At 33.4% G+C, this 20,057-nt stretch overlaps 1 protein-coding gene across 2 annotated transcripts in view; it reads left to right on the top strand.

Annotated features, from left to right (window-relative positions):
• Bank1 (B cell scaffold protein with ankyrin repeats 1) overlaps window positions 1-20,057 on the top strand; it is a 305,105-nt gene that overhangs the window by 930 nt on the left and 284,118 nt on the right. The gene's annotated exons all lie outside the window — the stretch shown is intronic.

Raw genomic sequence — 20,057 nt, 5'->3', positions numbered from 1 at the left:
ATTGGAGATGTTCAGAGTGAGAAATGCAGCCTCTGAATGAAATTCTGTTAATTTGTTGAACAGGATTAAATTCCTTATCATTTACTCACATTTTTAAGTAATGTAACTTTGGCTTTAACTGCTTCTTCTTTTTGCTACTGTATATTTTAATACATTTGAAAGTTTGCTTTTCAGTTAAAATTGAAAATATATTTGTGGCAATGAAAAATGACACAAAAGGAACTAGAGCCCATGAAACCTGAAAATTTTAATATTTTAAACACTGGATATTGATGTTCTTGAGTACTGTGGTTAACATGAACTTCAGTAGAGCAAGCTTTGCTTAGCCTCTATAAATAAACCGACCACTCTTTTGAACCCTGAGTAGGTTACCTCTTTTGTAATTTCAGTTTAACAATTTGGTCAATTAGAAGATGGCACAATTTGTTCTAAATTGAGCAGTTTTTCTAGAAAAGGGCTTTCATTTCACCTGATACTCAAGTAACCCTTCTAGACACTTGCTATTTAGAATAGCTTGAGAACTTTTATATTCTACTGATTATTCTTCTTCCTTTTCCCCATCTCCTTTGTTCCTTCTCAATTGATATTTATCACTTGTTTCAGTTACTTCCTTATTTGGTTAGGGGGAATGACACTTTTCTTGTAATGAGTAGCCTTTTGACACTAACCAATACCTACCTTATTTAAATGTGCAGTCTTCTAAGACAACTAGTTCCTAATAATTCCCCCTCCCCTTTTAAGGGAGAATTCTTCTGGGAGAACTCTTTCTCTCTTCTCAGTGTAGACTTAAGTCTCATGTGGCAATCAGGGGTCAGTTAGTCCACTGACCTCATTTTAGAGAAAATAAAACTGAGATCCAGATAGGATTTTCCCACAAGGAGTAACAACTTAAAACTTTACCTTTTATCTCATCACAAGAGTAGTAATGAAAGTGTAAAGTGGGAAACATGGTTTCATGCCTTTGAAACCATATTTAGAGCAGTAAGTGGCTGACTCCTAGTGATCACATCTGTGTGAACTGCCATCAGAGAGCTCTATCAATTTGTACTGCAAAGATACAATAGGCAATATTAAAACACACTAAAGGTGAGGTACAATGGATGAAAACTCTGATTAGAATGTATTTCCTGGCTTATGTTTAATTAGATACTGTCCACTAAAAAGAGAGATTCTTCCTCTGTTTCATTGCAAAACCAATGATTTTTTAAACATTAATTTTAGGTGCTACCTTTATGAGGCGTAGGAGTTAATGTATTATTAGTAAAGTGCAGATTATTCCCTACCCCAATCTTTTTATATTTTTATTGGTATTATTTGATGCCTCAGATAAAAGTAAAATAAATGGTAACATTTTAAAAACAAAAAGCATGGAGTAGAACTAATATATATTCTGTCTTACCGTGTATTGGATGTGTATACCTAGCTTTTGAGGAATGTGGTTTGTCTAGGTCTCTCCTCTCCATCTTGACGTCCTTGAAGATTTGAGGCTTTTTGTTTTTAACTCCAATCTTCCAGCATAGCCAAGATCATAGACTAGCCCTACTGAGGAAATACTCCACTTACCCTCTGGTGGCTGGCAAAAATGTTCTTTCCTTTGGTTAGCCTAGAAGGTTCTGACTATGTCATTTCTGCTGACATTTTAAAAATAGAGAGAGATTATGGAGTATTTGCACTTTAAGATGGAACAATTCAGAAATATAATTGCTAAAAATTTCAGGCTTAAACCTCAGCATATCTGGTGTTAACTTGAGTTAGCAGAGGGAATTTTACTGCATGGGTCTGAGTAGATATCACAGTGATTTGGCCCCAACTAATGGTGGGCTCCAGATGTGACCAGCCTGGCCCAGGTCCAGCTTCAGTGCTTATCCGCTCTATGATCTTAGGTAAATAACTACATCTGTCACCATCCCTGTTGTTTATTAAAAAGCAAAAATCTGGGTGATCAATAGCATATATTTGCATTTTTTTAAGGATTAAAAGAGAAAATATAGGTGAAGTCCTTTTCAGGGTGCCATCATAAAAAGTCATTGCTTCACACATATTATTATTTTAATTCTTAAGTCATTGGTCAATAGTGTCATATTACATATTAAAGGTAATGTTCTTACCAAGAAACTTCCTAATATTGGCCGAGACAACTTAATGAATGAAGCAATCAAGCTCCCACATCAAAGCATTGTAGGGGGTGTGACTTCCTGTATAAAGACACTGTCATATCCTTGGGGGAATGTGTACAGTTCTAAGAAGAGAAGAAAAGGAATCCTCAATGAGAAAAACTAACGATAGAGTGATACGATTAAATATTGGAGAATTTAAGCTTCTTCAATTAAAGAGCATTTTCAGGAAAGAATAAAACAGGAATGTAATAGGACAAAATGAGGTCAGGATCTATTTTCCCATATCAAAGAGTATTAGTGTAATTCAATTTAGATAATATATAAATATTTGTGAAAAAAAATAAGTATTAAACAAAATTTATAGGATACTTCATAGTATGATATGAAGAATCTATTTTACCAAGATATTTACCACTGGATTAAAAAAAATATTGCACTCTAAAGTAAGGAGCATTATTCCTGTCAAATAGAAATCAAGTTTTTAAAGATTTAATGGCTGTTAAAGCTGGCCTTGGTGGCACACACCTGTAGTCCCAGTGACTTGGCAGGCTGACACAGGAAGCTTGCAAGTTCAAGGACAGACTCAGAAATTTAGCAAGACTATCAGAAATTTAGTGAGATCTTGACTCGAAATAAAAGAATAAAAGGAGCTGGGGATGTACTTCAGTTGTAAAGTACCCCTAGGTTCAATTCCTAGTAAAATAATAATAATAATAATAATAATAATAATAATAATAATAATGGCTTTTACCTAATGACCTATGTTACAGTCGATATTTTATTACCTTTATTTTCACAATTTACAAAATATCTTACAGTGATTTTTGGTGACAAATATGAAATAGGATTAGGAAGGGCAAGCATTTACAGAGGTTATTATTTAGAATTACTATTATTTGCCTTGTAATTCTGTCTCTATTAAATAGTAAGAATGGAATACAAGTTTTACTACAGACATTAAGAGAGCCCAGGTGGTGAAAAATATCAGATATTGTGTGGAATTATTTCCATCCTGGGTTTGTTTGTCACTTAGAGGAAAATAATGAGCTTTTTAGAAATTTCTTTGTCATTTCCAAGTTTTCTGCATTGGAGTAATTCAGAAAGATAGTTTCCCTTTGTAATCATGATAAGTAATTCCTCAATGACTTGTAGTCATTTATAAAATTTTCTTTGTATCAATTTTATTAAAATAAGTTATGTTTTATTATGTGGTATGTCATATTTTCCTTTCTTTTAAGCTGCTCTGCCATTTCTCCATATTAGCAATTTCCATTGCCTAATTTGTGTATGTGCTGTAGATTATAAGGACATATCACAAAATACAAGAACAGTTCCTGGCTTAAAATTCCTTTTACTTTATTCCTTCTCATTTTTCTCCCTGTTCTCCTTCTCCCCTCCTGCTTCTCCTCTTTCTTTTCCTCCTCCTGTTCCTCTTCCTCCTTCTCCACCAACTTCTTTTTCTTTTGATCTAACAGACCTGAGAACAGAGGTCAAAATCAATATTCCCATTTCTTTTTAGCCATAGATGTGTCTTTATTCAGAGGAACAAAATAGTGTCAAGGCCACTTGAAATTCTGACCTTCTTTTAATAGTGATTATTTATTGTGTTTTTACTTTATGTGAACGAAGATCATGTTACCTTGATAAGGGTGAACATCAGAAGAGTAGTTTCTATTCAGTATAAAAAATTCATTTTTCTGGGGGCTCAGGTTGTGGCTCAGTAGTAGAGTGATTGCATAGCACGTGTGAGGCCCTGGGTTCAATCCTCAGCACAATATTAAAATAAAGGTATTGTGTCCAATTACAACCAAAAAAATATATATTAAAAAAAGAAATTCATTTTTCAGTATAATTATATGAAAATATTTAATAATTTATTGTGTTCTTTCACCTATGAAAGTTTTCAGACTGGTGAAGTTGAAACTTCTAAGTCACCATGTTTTTTTTTTAGGACACAATGAAGAAACACAAAGGTTTTAATTCTGCAAAATCACAGGAGTGACAACTATAGAATATGTCTTGTTAATGTGTGAAGAATCTACAAGGTTTATTCATTTTATTTGGGCTTAAGTACAGTTTATAATCTTAGGAGATAAATTCATTATTAGGTAACTATGGAAAAAGGTAAAATTGAGGCAAACATTTACTTTGGTTTTAATTTAATGAGATATTTCATTAATTCTCTCTTACCATTTTTCAATACATGTTTAGAACTTTCACATTCTGGGTATTTATCTGTAACTTAGAAATTGTTCCTTTACCACGTCCTGTCATTCCACACCCAAAAAAAAATGTTAAATCATTCAGATTCCCAGAAATCGGCTTGGAGGCCGAGAATAGATGGTTGATTCAGAGACTACCAGCCCACTGACTGCTTAATGGCCAATGATGTGTAGTTGTTCTTCCATAGATTCCTTGGCCTCAATGAAACTCTTCTTTCTTTTAAAAGAAGAGGGTAAGGGAATATCAAAGGACACAAGGAAATTTAGTGGTGATAAATATTTATTAGCCTCATTATGATGATGGCTTCACAGACATTCATCTGTCAACGCTTAGCAAATTGTACGCTTTCAATATTTGCTAGTGATTATGTCATTTTTACTGCAATAAAGCTGCATATTTTAAAAAGATGAAGAAGAAAAGGGTAATAAGGTTGTTGTTGGTAGAAGATCAACATTTGATCTGACAGCCAGTTGCCTTATATGAAAGATGGTTATAATTAGAAGCTGTGATGGAAGGATTGAGGAGGTCTGAAAGAAGGAGGGAATAGGGAATTTTTGATGTTCTAGTGCCAGACTATGTAAGACCCAGATGCACTTGTTTTTTTTTTTTTTGGCCATGAAACTACCTTCAATTTCCTTCTCTTTGAAGGGGTGGGAGGAATATTAGAGCTAGAATATCTTTATTTATCAAAAAAAACTGACACTTCTCTTCCCACTGGTGTCTTCTTTTTAGAAAGTTGTTGTCTTTGATAAAATGATGTCCTCCATGTGTCTTCCACTGAAAATTAAGCAATCTGAGAATTAAGTTTTTTCCTTTAGTGCACTAAGGATACAGTGTAAGTCAGTCCAGTGATCCTCCAGGTAAGAATATTTGGAGTTTCCTGGCTTTATTACTGGAGTTTGAAGAAAATCCATGCAGTTATTTTTAAGCCTTGAAACTTAAGTGCCTAGAGTTGACAAGGTATACATCTATGTAAAGGTTAATATTGTGAGTCATCAGATGCTTAGAGTTCTGAATTGTGCAGTTATAAAGTTATAACAATAGTATAACATTTTCCATTTTTAACAGGATGGTTTTGTTTGTTTGAAAAATGTATTATGTCCTGATGGCAAATTTTTAAAGTCTGTTTAAATTTCAGTATATGGAGTGAAAGAATGGTTGAGACATTTATCATAGCAAAAGAGGAAGAGGAGATATAAATGTAACATAATTTGCTAGAAATTATCTCATTCCTCTTGGCATATGAAGAAAAATGGCATCATTGACAGGCCATTATGAAGACTTTACATACAATGCCAGTGGGTTAATATCAGTCTGAAGTGATTTAAGTATTTTACTTCAGAGATTTAGTCCTTTACCAGCAATTTTTTTTTTCTGTAATAGAAAGTATAGTATCCTTATTAAGTAACAATATTTTCATAAAAGGATTTGTGATCACCTTATAAAGCAAATCAGAATTCAGTTTGATTTTTGCTAAACTGTAGAGATACAAATAAATTAATAAGTTCAGGTATGATCAATGAAGGGGGTAAAGAAATGAGGCTCAGAGTGACAAAACCAAGGTTATAATATGACAAAGTTAAACTCACAGTGTTACAATGATGAGAGGAAGATTTGCAGAAAAAAGCTAAATTGCATAGACCTGTGTTGAAAGTTTCCTCTGTATAATGGGTAGATCTTGAGTTTTAAGCAGAGGGAGGCCTTGATTAGCTTTTTGTTCTTAGAAGAGCACATCAGCTGCTATTGTCATAATGAAGAGTGCTGCAGTGGAAGATGGTAATCAATTAGAAGTTTACTGACCAAAGAGAGCAAGAAGTGGATGACTTATTAAAACCTATTACCTACGTAACTTTTGTGACACAGTAGATCTGAGACCTGGGGAGGAAAGAGATGGGAAGAGGAACTATTATGCTTATGGCACAGAAAAGCAGAAGGATGGTGCAGTTGTCATTCATTCCAGTGGAAAGGATTGACAGATCAGGAAGGAACTGGGAGTCATGAAAAAAGATCAAGATTCCAATTTCAGAAGTTACATTTGAGGAGCCTGAGAAGTATTTCAGTTGAGATGTCAAGTAAAGGGTTTGATGTTAGGGCTTGGGATATCAGAAAGGCAATTTAGGCTATAGATACAACATTGGGGGAAATATAGCATTTGAAACTGCAACTGAATAATTCAGAGAAAATTTATAGTAGAAAGAAAAGATGACTCAGGATAGAGACCTGCAGAAAATAAACTTTATTTTTTAATTTTTATTTATTTATTGTATGGGGTTCTTAACCTCTGAGCCAGGTCCCCAGACCTCTTTTTTTTCCTCCTTTGGTACCAGGGATTGAACTCAGGGGCACTGGACCACTGAGTCACATCCCCAGCCCAATTTTGTATTTTACTTAGAGACAGGGTCTCACTGAGTTGCTTAGTGCCTATGGTTGCTGAGGCTGGCTTTGAACTCATGATTCTACTGACTCAGCCTTCCGAATAGCTGGGATTACAGGTGTGTACCACTGTGCCTGGCCCCAGATCTTTTTATATTTTACTTAGAGACAGGGTCTAGCAAAGTTGCTTAGCATCTGGCTAAATTGCTGAGGCTGGCTTTGAACTCCAAATTGCCCTGACTCAGCCTCTCCAGCTACTGGGATAACAGTCATGTCCCACTGTGCCTGGGGAGTAAGCATTTAAATGTTAGTTTCACAGTATGACTAATACAGGTTAAAATGAAGGAAAACACCAGTATGAGAGCAAGAAATCAGAAATAGAATGTTTCAGGAAGGTAAACGTTGTAAACTGGGCAGAAGAAGGTCAAGCAAATCGAGGACTGAAGTTTTGTCAGTAGATTTGGCATCCTGAAATTTAGAGATGACCTTAGGGAAAGAAGTAAGTAGTTCTGCAGAGGGGATTAGCCAGATGAGAATAAAGCAAAGAGTCAAGGTAGAGGAGGATGTATACACGCTGTAGACACATTTGGTCACGTAGCTGTCACAGGAGCAGATGGAGGAAAACTGGCTTTGACAAAATTTTTTCATTTTTATTTTCAACATCAGTAGTACTACTGTAATTTAATTGTACTCAAAAGCTTATGAGATCATAGCAAAGGGGATTTTTTTCCCCTTATGAAAACTTTCAGAGAAGACTTCCATAAACTCCATTAAGAATCCATTTTATGTGTGTTTTTTTCTGGTGTGTTTACATATTTCTATTGCATTTTTCTCTCTCCTTTTCTATTTTTTTCTTCTATGTTCCTGGAACTCTTCTTCCTTCTCTCTCTCTCTCTCTCTCTCTTTCTCTCTCTCTCTCTCTTTTTCTCTCTCTCTCTCTCTTAAACAGGGGAGAGGTATGGATCTTAATGAAAACTAAATAACTGATATTTCTTTTTGTGAAAATATTGAATTGTCACCGTGTAAAATTATTACATAGCTTTGCATGCTATAGATCCTCCCTTCTTTTTTATCAAGTTGGAATCCGTGCATCTTTACAATCCCACCCCTACATATACTTTGACTCCCTGATCTATCTCTTTTTTCCATCATAATCACTTAATTACAACTCCAATCATGCTCACCATGCCTGTAATCCCAGCAGCTTGGGAGGCAAAGAAAGGAGGATCTCCAATTCAAAGCCAGCCTCAGCAATAGGGAGGCATTAAACAACTCACTAAACAACAAGTGAAAAAAAAAAACTCCAACCATAAATAAATCTATACAACTGTCTGAATACAAGAGACTGAGTATTGCCAAATAAAACTACATTCAAGTAGGTTATATTACAAATTTAGGCAATTGTTATTACATGTTAATTGTTTATATAAAAATTTAACAATAAAGGATTGTGAGCTCAAATCATATTCCATATTAAGGATGTAGAAAGCAGATTTTTCTATGATTATATATGTTTTCTATCTGCTGATGGGCAAAACCTCTAAACAAAAAATAGAATGTAAAATCTCCCAATAATATGTATAATGATAACATGTTGAAATGTTATCATATTAACTTTGTTGGATTATAATACATAAGCGTAATTAAATTGATTTTAAATAGTTTAGTGTTGCAGTGCAGTATGGTTGCTAGAAATGTAAATTACATATTTTGTTTGCATTTATTATTTGAATTATATTTCTATTGGATAGCACAGCCCTCAACTTTCAGAAAAATATTCTAGTGAAATAGATTAGAAATTTTCTCCTCTCTAATGATGCATTATTGAATATATATTATCAGATTATTCTCATAAAAATGCTAGCAAAATTAACAATTACTCCAGCAGTTTAGAAAAAACTACTGGTCCATTCATAATTCCAATTAGAGTTGGCCAAAGGGGAGTGGGGGATAGAAAAGATGGTGGAATGAGATGGACATCATTACCCTAGGTACATGTATGATTGCACAAATGGTATGACCCTACTATGTGTACAACCAGAGAAATAAAAAATTACGCTCCATGTGTGTTCAATGAATTGAAGCGTATTCTCCTATCACATATAACCGATTAGATTAAATAAATGAATAAATTAAAAAATTCCAATCAGGTATTTTCAAATGATGTTTCACTATTATTTTAATTAGCATTTTCCTCATGAAACTGAGTATTGTTATGTTTCTTTGTCATTTGGTTGGTTTGATCTTTTATGTATTATATATTCATATCATTTAATCATATTTAAATTATGATTTTGTTTTAAACATTTGTAAGATAACATGTTGAATAATTACATTATCTTATGTACTATAAATATTTTTCTTAATTTATCATAAATGACTATGATTTTCATATTTCTTGCTATTGAACACTTTTAAACACTCACTGTGTTAAATATGCTTATTCTTTTTTTCATAGTTTCTATTTCTTGTCTTTAGTAAAGGAGTTTGTAACCCCTGTGTCACACATGTAGTTTTCTACATTTTTTCCTTGAGATTTTAATTTTTATAGTTGAATAGCTAATGTGCCTAGAATTTCTTATGTACATAGCATGAAACAGGAATCCAACTTAATTTTTTTTTTAAATAAAGGAAGTTAGTTAAAAAATCAGCATTTATTAAGTGAATCACACTCTTCCCAATGATTTAAAATACTACCTTTGATATGCAGGAATGTTTAATATATCCTGGATTTTCTATTCTTTGGATGTTCTACTAGTGTATTTGCTTATTCCTAAGCCAGTATCTGCTAAGGGAAGTTCTTTCAAGCAATCTTTCATAATTGTCTTGGCTACCATTTATTCCTCTATTCTTCCACTTATGTACAAAAGATTATTTTATCTAATCCCTCCAATGAAACAATTGAGATGTATAACGCATGTTTTAGAGACATTTAATAGAAAGCAGTGATTGATTTTAAGCAGAAATAAATTTAATATAGGGAATTAGGTTTTTATATGGTTGATGTAAAGGATTTGGGAACAATCTCTTTGCTGGGCTACCAGGAACTATTTTGCTAACTAACCCACTAGGGGATCTAATTAAATCACCAACAGGAAGCAAGGGAACCAGCTGTTGACACCAGGAACATACTGGTGTCAAACCCCCCGGAATGTCTGGCTCCTCAGCCACTCCTATTGTACAAAAAAAAAAAAAAAAAAAAAGAAAAGAAAGAAATAAGATGTATTTTATTTCATTGCATATGTTTAGTTTAATTTGGGGAGAATTAATTTTGATATGCCAGTAAATCTTATATTGAATTAATTTGGGCAGAAAATTATGTCTGTAAAAGGTGATAAGTCTCAGAAGAAATAATATAGTAACCTGGTTTATTTAAATCAAATGAGAGTTGGTGACTTTCCACTTACTCATGTTGCAATCACACGAAGGTTGAACTTTTCCAATGTGGTTCTGTGAACAAATGTAACAAGATATCTTTCTATATTTAAAATGTCTTTTTAATGTTATATTTTATCCCAAAATTCATCCCATTTTATCACTCACTGGAAATTTTCTCTGTTTTGAAACCATGAGAGGGAAAATACCTAATTTTTATTAGTTAATATAAATTGTATAAGGCACTAAAAAAAATCTGGTGCCTTTTTTGAGGAACCTTAAAAATGTATCTTTGGATAGGTATATAGAACTGCAGTGTCAATTATGTCAAGATTATCCTTTGTATTCCAGACTAGTCAAATTAATCTACTAGTTTCCCCCTGCCTTACTATGTTTTTTTTTTTTTTTTTAAGATAACTAATTTAATTTTAAAAGGTATCTAAAGCCCTAACTTGTATTCACGTTTGTGGGCTGGTTATACTGTTATCTAGATTCTTTAGGGGATCTGTTATTTGTATGACTTTGAGAAAATTACTTATTCTAAAATTTGATTTCTTTATATCTGAAATGGTTACCACATACTTTATAGGTCCATTGTTGATACAATGTAATTATGTGGGCTGGGGATGTGGCTCAAGCGGTAGCGCGCTTGCCTGGCATGCGTGCGGCCCGGGTTCGATCCTCAGCACCACATACAAAACAAAGATGTTGTGTTCGCCGATAACTAAAAAATAAATATTAAAATTCTCTCTCTCTCTCTATCTCTCTCACTCTCTCTTAAAAAAAATGTAATTATGTATGTAAATTGCCTGGAGAACACATAGCAGGTACTTAGAAACAGTAAATATTACTACCTTAACCATGAGGTGGTATTCAACTCTCCTGTTTATTAGAAGGACTGTGTTTACATAGCTCATTCTTTGCACTTCTGTGTCATGTATATATAAATATTTGGACTGAGATCTTCACATAAATAGTCTTTCATATTTTCCTGATTAATTTTCTCATCACTATGTGGAACACCATAATTTTTCAAACATGTATCTTGACTACAAATTGAACCTATGATCTGCTATAAAAACAAATTATAAGGTATTATATGTGAAATTATGAGTTGTCTCCAGGGAAAATAGTTAATATTTAAGGAAAGTTTCTCATTTTGATAATATAATTCGGTTTAAAAATAATTTTTAAATAAAACTGTGGATTTTTTCCATCTCTTTATTTTTGAAGGCAATACAGTCCATAGCTGTATCATATTTTCCCCCTATAACAAAACAAATGACATCACATACAAAGGGATTGGACACTAGCAGAGTTGACTCAGAGTCTCTTAGTGAACTTTGTGACAAAGGCATTTCTAATATCATCATACAGGTGAAAGTAATATTTGATAGAGTTGAACAGGTAAAGCTCTACTAATATATTCAAAACTGTTTAAATAATGCCAGAATTTATACTTAGGGTATAAATCTATAGGGCATAAAATACCCCACCTAGAACTTTGAAGGCCAACAGAATACTATGGTTCCCTCCAAAACTTTCTAGTTTTAAGTAACATGTGCAATTAGGAAGAATTATAATTATGAAAAGAAAAAAGGGACAGCTTTTCTATGTCTTTTATGAGGACCAGTCTACAGAGAAGTTACCAATTAAAACGTATTGTTTTTCTACTTTTCCTTGGAGAATATAGAAGTCATTAAAATGTTCGTTGTGTTTATTTGTAGTATTTTATTACCTTATGATCCTCAGAATCTAATCTGGTGCATAAAATAGATGCCAGTAAATGGTTGGAGTTGAAGAATATCATCCTGAGAGAAATAAGCCAATTCCACAAAACCAAAGGCTGAATGTTTTCTCTAATATCCAGATGCAAATTCACAATTATCAGTGGGTTGGGGCACTAGGGAAGAATAGTGTTACCTTAGATTAGGTAGGGGGAGGAGATGGGAGGGAAAGAGAGGGGATGTGGGGATAGGAAATATAGTAAAATGAAACACACATTATTATTGTGACTACATGACCAATATGATTCTGCAACATAAATACTCAGAAAAAATGAGAAATTATATCCCATCTATATATGATATATCAAAGTACATAAATGCATTCTACTGTAATGTGTAACTAATTAAAACAAATAAAAAATAGATGCATCCCTTAGTAGTTGTAGTACTTCTGCTAACTTTGTTACAAGATCTCTCTATACCTTATGTGTTTACATCAGCAAATGATGAAAGATCCAGTAAAATGTGCAACAGATTTGGGGCTTTGTAATTGCTGTTGCCAGGTGAGTAGGTGAGTCTCCATGTGAAACAAGACAAAGGGAGACCCCTGTTTTTCTTACCTTATGGTCAATACCCGAAGAACTTGAATGTGTGCTTCTGGGAGGGCTTTATTCCTTTAGTACTCTGTTCTCCAAACTGTATTATGTGGCATACATGTTCCTTAGAAAAAGTTTTCTGTGGTGTAATAAGTTTTTGAATAGGCATATTAGGATATTCAGGTGATCTTAGAAATTCTGCAACTAACCATGCATCAGCAATTTCCTCTAACATATTGTTTCACAGCAGACTTAACCATGGATGCATTGTTACCTCATCACTGGCAGAGAAATAATTTCTTTTTCACTGAATGGTCATCCCTATTAAATGATAGACGGTTCTTTGGAGGATGGTTGTTTTAGTCAAAGATTGGTAGCACCCATTTTAGCTGTGCTTTCCTTAGTGCTGTGCATAAAATAATATAAATAAATAAAGTGCTGGTCTGTTCTTGATGGCCCTGTTTTGATTGGGTGAGACAGAAGGAAGTAAGAATAGAAACTGGAGGGGTGATAGAGTATGGAAAATGTCATTGTTAGGCTGAATAGGCTGCATGCCATACTCTCTAGTTCATTTCTGATTGTTTCCAACTATTTAGGTAGGATGACTGTGGGGTGGCCTAAAGAAGATGTGAGGAAAATCCCAAGGTCACTACCTATTAAAGAAATAACATGTGTGAAATGCAACTAGTAAAGCGTGTGTGTAATGAATTCTAAGTATATTTGGGGTGTGTATATTTATGTGGTTGATATTTAAATAGCACAGGCATCTGAACTGATCAAATGATTTTGTAGGAGTTTTTCTATTAGACTATGTGAACCTGCCAGTATGTCAATGATCATATAAGTTATGAGACATTTCATTGTTTAATTATTGATATTTTATTCATTAGAACATTCCAAAATTTAGGATAATTTGACTAGAGTGACTGTTAGAAATGTTTGTCTGTAAAACACATACATGAAACAAATATATGGACTGTTAAGAGTCTGTTAAGCAAATTTTCGTTGGAATATTTTTCTACTGAAAACAATAACAAATATATAAATGCAAGTAACTTAGTAAGTTTTACATTTTGTAGGGTAACTAGCTTAACATGTAGAAACAACCTTAATATGACAATGTCTCTTATTATGCAAATAGATTGGATGCTCTTTAAAGGAAGGGGTAAACCCTGACATCAATTCAATAGAGAAAAGTACATTGATGGATACTGGCTGATGAGCTACCATAGAGTGACATTAGGGTAGCTAATTATGTTTATGAAAATGGATAGTTATTGCCATTTCCGAATGTCTCACTTCTGGAGTAGGCTGAATGCTACGTTTCTGGACATCCTTAAAGTTCTTATGTCTACTTTTGGATTAAAACCCTAGTTTTGCTAGTCTTTTTTAATGTGTTTGGATGGCAGAAAAGCTTATTTTGATTATGAAAAAAAAAAAAAAAAACCCTTAAGAACTCATGGAGTCTTTTCCACAAAGATAAGTTAAAAGCATTTATTGATATTAACTTTTAATCAGATAACAAAGAGATCTGTTGTTTTTACTAAGATATCTACAAACTTTTAATGGAACTTAGAATGTGTACCAAGTTGGGACATCTTCCAGGGTAAATAAAGATGAAAAGGATGATTAGAATCTAAAAGCAAATTAAACTAAAAACCTCTATGTGTATCTAAAAGATTAATATATTTCATTTTTTTTCTATGATAAAACATGAAATAATTGAAATATGTAATGACAAAAAAGCATAAGTAATATAGGTTTTTTGTTTTTGGTTTTAGTTTTTCTATGCTTACATTCCATAGTTTTACTTATTCACTTTGTAGCTTTAATATATTTGATATTTATGTATTTTCTACATAATTTGTGTGGCTTTTTGGTAAAGTGTCATTCAAAAATGCAAAATTCATAATGATTCATTCAATTGAAGAATAGGTCATCTTCTGTATGAAAGTATGACAAAAGAAAGACTGAATATGTTTTAGTAGTATGGAAATAAATTTTTGTGACTCTGGATTCAAAATCAGTTAAACACAAAATCAAATTTTGACTCTGTCACTAACTGACCTTAACATTCTTCAAGCTGTGCAACCCTGCCGATGCCTAGCAGGCATTGTGTATACCGAGGATCACATTCATTACTTGTGAGCATACTTGATTCATGTTAGTGATTCAGTTAATATTTCTTATCTTAAAAGAAGAACACTGTTGAAATGATAATAATTTTCACTAGACATTTGCACTGAGGATATTCTTGAGAAAGGGTGGACTAAAGCCCCTATAATTCTATTCAAGGGTACTCATGCTGCATTCATTTATTCTTCAAATATTTATTCTTCTCCTGTGCTGGGTTCAAGAATACACAAAAAAGTGGGTGTAGCCTTCATGTACCTTATTTAAGTGAACTAGGGATGGGACAAGCTTAGCAACCCTATTTCATTTTATCTTCCCCTTAACCTCAGATGACTCAAAAACCCTAAACTCGCAGAGGTGTGAATAGTGGAGTCATAGTCATAATTAGCAGGGGAAGGCAACAGCTGAGTGTCTAACTGGGGGAGAGTCCTGATGCATAACCTCTCTTCCAGAAAGTCACCATTCATTTTCAGAAAGCACTATAAATAGAGTCCCCTGAGATGTGCTTTGGAAGTTTCGGTCATTCTCATAAGACCTTCCCTGAATTGTTTTTACTCTTTTGCCTATTCTCTTGTTTAAAAAAATTTTTTGACTGATTTTTTTTACCTTAAATATATGTTAAAAGAATATTTTATATCACTACCATAAGTGAGAAACTGTTACCACATGCCATAAATGGAAGGTGACCATACAGATATACAGATTGAAAGTAAAATTGTGTTGAAAAAAATTATGACTATGGGTGGGCTCCAAGCATATTAGCTTACTCTCCTTTGGTGGTGCTGAAGTTCATGGAGCTGCAAGAGCTCCAACAGTGTCTTTGATGGAAAGATATTCTAAGGGGACTGACTTTCTCCCTCCTTGACTCCCTATTGCTGTGTCTCCAAGAATTTGCACCCCACCCACTAGAAAATGTGGATTTCAGTTTCCCCAGGTTGAATGAACTTTCACTTAGTGCATACAGATGTCAGTCACAATGGCAAATGCTCTCCAAACTTTTATCACCCTTAATTCTCACAGCAGCCAATTTCACTGGAGGTGTTACCCATGTGTTATAAGTAAGGATCTTGAGCACAGAGAAGAGAATTATTCCTTTCAGGCCATGAAACTAACAAATAATGCAGCTGGAGTTTGAACCCAGGACAGACTGAATCCAAAACCTGTCCCAGTAACCCCTGTATGTCTCTCTGAAATAAAACTCATTTCGTTCTCCCACAAATGTGTGTATACACCCATACCAGGAAATTATTCTGTCCAAGTTTTCATTTCTATTTTTTTCTAATAAATACAATAGGAATTGTTTTATTAGAAAAAGGTACAGCATAAAAGACTATTTTGTTATCTGTGCATTCTTTACTAGAACAGACAAGCACAGTTTCCAAACCATCGTAGAAAAAAAGAAAATTTTGCTATTTCAAGGTTCATGGAGGTGAATGAAGAAACAGGAAGTGAAATATCTAAAATATAATGCTAGAAACACCGTGTCTTTAATGACTCCAATAAGATATTTAAAATCACGAAAGCTGTAATGTAGACGTGACTAAAATATACTCTAAAATGTTAGTAATAAAAAGTTAAGAATTCAGTGCTACTAACTTACCCATGCATAATGTTTTGCATCCTCAGAGGAATTTTCAAACCCTCATTAATTGACTTAGAAAATTCTTTTGATGCATCGTTGTCTTTGACTTGATAGAAAATCTAAGCAATGATTATTTAAGCTATTTAATTAGGATGATCCCAAGAACACAGTGTGAAGCGAAACAGAAAACGCCATGCACATCTGTCTGCTTTACATCAGAGGGCTTTAGGATGAAGAGAGAAGAGCTAGAGCTGGAAGCAGTGTTCAGATGTTGTGGTCAACAGAATTCTTCAGAAACTTCTGTATCCTAATTCCTGAACCCATGAATGTGTTAGGTTAGATAGCAAAGGGAAATTAGGGTTCTGGATGGGATTAAGATCGCTAATTAGCTAGAGAAATGCAAATCAAAGCTAAGATTTCATCTCACTCCAGTCAGAATGGCAATCATCAAGAATACAGGCAACAATAAATGTTGGCAAGGATGTGGGGGAAAAGGTACACTCATGTGGGGGAAAAGTCACACTCATACACTGCTGGTGGTATGGCAAACTGGTGCAACCATTATGGAAAGCAGTAAAATGTGGAATGGAGCCACCATTTAACCCAGCTATCCCACACCTCAGTTTATATCCAAAGGAATTAAAAATCAGAATACTACAATAATGCAGCCACATCAATGTTTATAGCAGCTCAACTCATAATAGCTAAGTTATGGAACCAACATGGCTGCCCTTCAACAGGTAAATGGATAAGAAAAATGTGGTATATATACAATGGAATATTACTCAGCCTTAAAGAAGAATGAAGTTATGGCATTTGCCAGTAAATGGATGGTGCTAGAGAATATCATACTAAACAAAATAAGTCAATCCCAGAAAGCCAAAGGCTGAATATTTTCTCTGATATGCAGATGCTAACTTACAATAAGGGAGATGCTAGGGAAAAATAGAGGTACTTTGGATTAGGCAGAGGGGAGGGAAGGGAGGGCAGGTATGCAGGTAGAATCAGACATGATTACCATATGTACATATATAACTATACGAGTGGTGTGATTCTACATCATATACAACCAGAAAAATGAGAAGTTATACTCCATGTATGTATGATGTGTAAAAATGCATTCTACATATAATTAATTAGAACAAATAAAACACACACACAGAAATTGCTAAGTAGCTGATGGAAGATTATCATGAATTGTCTATATTAGTATTATCTCAGAGTCCTTAGAGGGAAGCAGAAGATGGAAAAGCAGAGAAGTGGCATGATGCGAAAGACTTGGGCCAGTATTTCTGGCTTGAATATGGAGGAATGGGGCCACAAATCATGGACCTCCATACCTTCTAAAAAATGAAGAATGCAATTAAACAGATTGTTACATATAGCCTCCAAAATGAACCCTGCCAATATTTCTATTTTAGCCTAGTGTGACCCTTGTTACCAGTGTCCAGAAATATTAAGATAATAGATTTATGTTGATTTATTATTATTATCATTATTATTGGTATTGAATATTGAACCTAGGGGTGCTTAACCACTGAGCAACATCCCAAGTCCTTTTTATTTTTTATTTTGAGACGGGGTCTTAGGTCGTTGCTTAGTTGCTGAGGCTGGCTTTGAACTTGTGATCCTCCTGCTTCAGTCTCCTGAGTCACTGAGATTACAGGTCTGAACCACTGTGCGTGGCTTATGTTGCTTTAAAATCCATAGAAATTCTAGTAATGTTTACAGCAGTAATAAGCAATTAAACACATGTGGCTGAGGAAAGGGAAGGGTAGGGTGACCACTACAGATAGGACCCTAGCCAACAGGTGTTCCCACACCACTCAAGCTGAAGAACCTGATATACCCATGAAAAAATAAGCTTTTATAAAATATGAAGAACATATCAATGTTACCCTTAGGTCGTCATCTTTAATAAGATAAATACTCATTCATTATTGGAACATCACCCTGGAATCCATGTAGTTTTAGTAGCCAAACAAAAAAGAAAATTTCTATTGTTATGTAGTTGCAATCAATGGTTTTGTCAGTTTAATTATCCTCCTTGATACTGCTACTGGCTACTGCTGCTATTACAATTCTTATGAGTACAAATGTGAACTTTAGTAAGGAATATATGTTTTTCACTTCCTTGTTTGTAAGGAGTGCAAAATGACCAAAGAAGAAGAAGAAGAATAGAGGGTTAATACAAGGGTAAAACACACTGATGCTGTGAAACACCATAACAGTCACTGGCACATGTTAGGGCTTACTGTTTTGTTAGCCTCTATTATTATTATTATTATTATTATTATTATTATTATTATTATTATTATCACCATCATCCCTTCTGTGCTATCAATGACTGCTGGGTGCTTTAACTAAACCAGGCATGTAGATTTCATATTTTATCACTAGAAATTAGGTATCAGTATCTACAATTATTTTTCAGATAAGGAAACTGAACCTCTGAGTATAAGAAGTCACTTAACCAATGTTAAAGGGTTTTCAAATGATGAACTCAGCATTGTTCCAGAATTGTTTTAGTGCTAGATGCTGTTTGCTTCCATTAAATAAAGTCCTATTCCATACCAACCCCTCAAAGACAAATATATTCTGAGAGAGACAACTGATTTAGATGTAAAAGTATTATTCCAATTATTTCAAAAGCTCAGTAGTAACATTTTATGGTCCCACTTTGTTTTAATATCTGAGGACATAAACCATTTTTAACCCTGGTAGGAAGCTGTTTTGATACTATTTTCTCCTAATGATAAAATTTTGGTAGGAGTAGAGCTGGTTTATCAGGCATGGAATCATAAAGCTCATTTTTTTAGGTTATTTTCTTATAGAAAGAAAGTATGTTGCATTGTAGAACATTTGAAGAATAGACAATATTCTAAGAATAAAATTATAATACAACACAGTGCTCTGTCCAGAAATAAATATTGATAATATTTGTGCTGAATTCTGTGAGTTTGTATGTATTTACATAAAAGAGCTCATACTGTTTTTATAGTCGTACAATTTCATTATAGTTTATACATTAATTCATGATACATTTTCAGTTTTTAAATATCAAACTGTAAAAACACAAGAACATTTGTCAAACAGTGACCTTTTAAAAAATTTAGATATTTTTGATTTGTAAATTATTCAATTCTGCATTTTATGATGCATAAGGTTTTATTAATAGTTAATTTACAAGACAATATTTTTACACTGACCCTATGATAAATATAGATGAGAAGATTCCTCAGCCATAGATCTTGCTGAGATATTAAAATAATCCACCTGTGGTAAAGCGGTTTATACTAATCCATTTCCTTTTTATAATATGTAAGTCCCTTTCAGGGCAGGAATTATGCTTTATAATCTTTTTAATCCCTTAAAGTCTGAATGATAGTTTTTTATAATAATCATTAAAAGATTATTAAATAAATGTGTAAACAAAGATGTGAATGGAACTGATAAAGGTATTTGTAGCAACATTATAATACTTATGGGTGATTGTGGTAAATTCTCCTGTTGAATTTCAAAATACATGATTTGAAAATCCAAGTGATGGCTGAGAACTATAAAATATTAGAGTAGTGAGAATGAGAGTTATAGAAAGGTAGAAAGGAAGGTTATTTGGTTAAATATGACTGTCTGAAAGTATTAAGGATTTCTGAATATATTTAACTACATAAATATAGGTTCAAGTGGTAAATTTTACTTTTAAATTAAAAAATATTATTTTTAGGAAAAAAATTTATATTGCATTTGGAAAGCTGTTTTTCTATATTGTTTTTAAGTGTGATAATTAAAAATCAGATTCAATAACTAAAGTGAATTACTAAAATTATTTCAGAATAAATTTCAAACATTTGTTTTTATGTATTTTTGGCATAGCTTTATCTTTAAAACTTATATAATAGTGTGGCCCTTCAGTTCATGATGGACAGTA

The sequence above is a fragment of the Marmota monax genome, unplaced genomic scaffold (assembly GCF_021218885.2).
Source record: "Marmota monax isolate L192 unplaced genomic scaffold, Marmota_monax_Labrador192_F-V1.1 WCK01_AAM20220418_F8-fsc00002, whole genome shotgun sequence".
Lineage (NCBI taxonomy): Eukaryota > Metazoa > Chordata > Mammalia > Rodentia > Sciuridae > Marmota > Marmota monax.
This window is presented reverse-complemented; position numbering and strand designations above follow the sequence as displayed.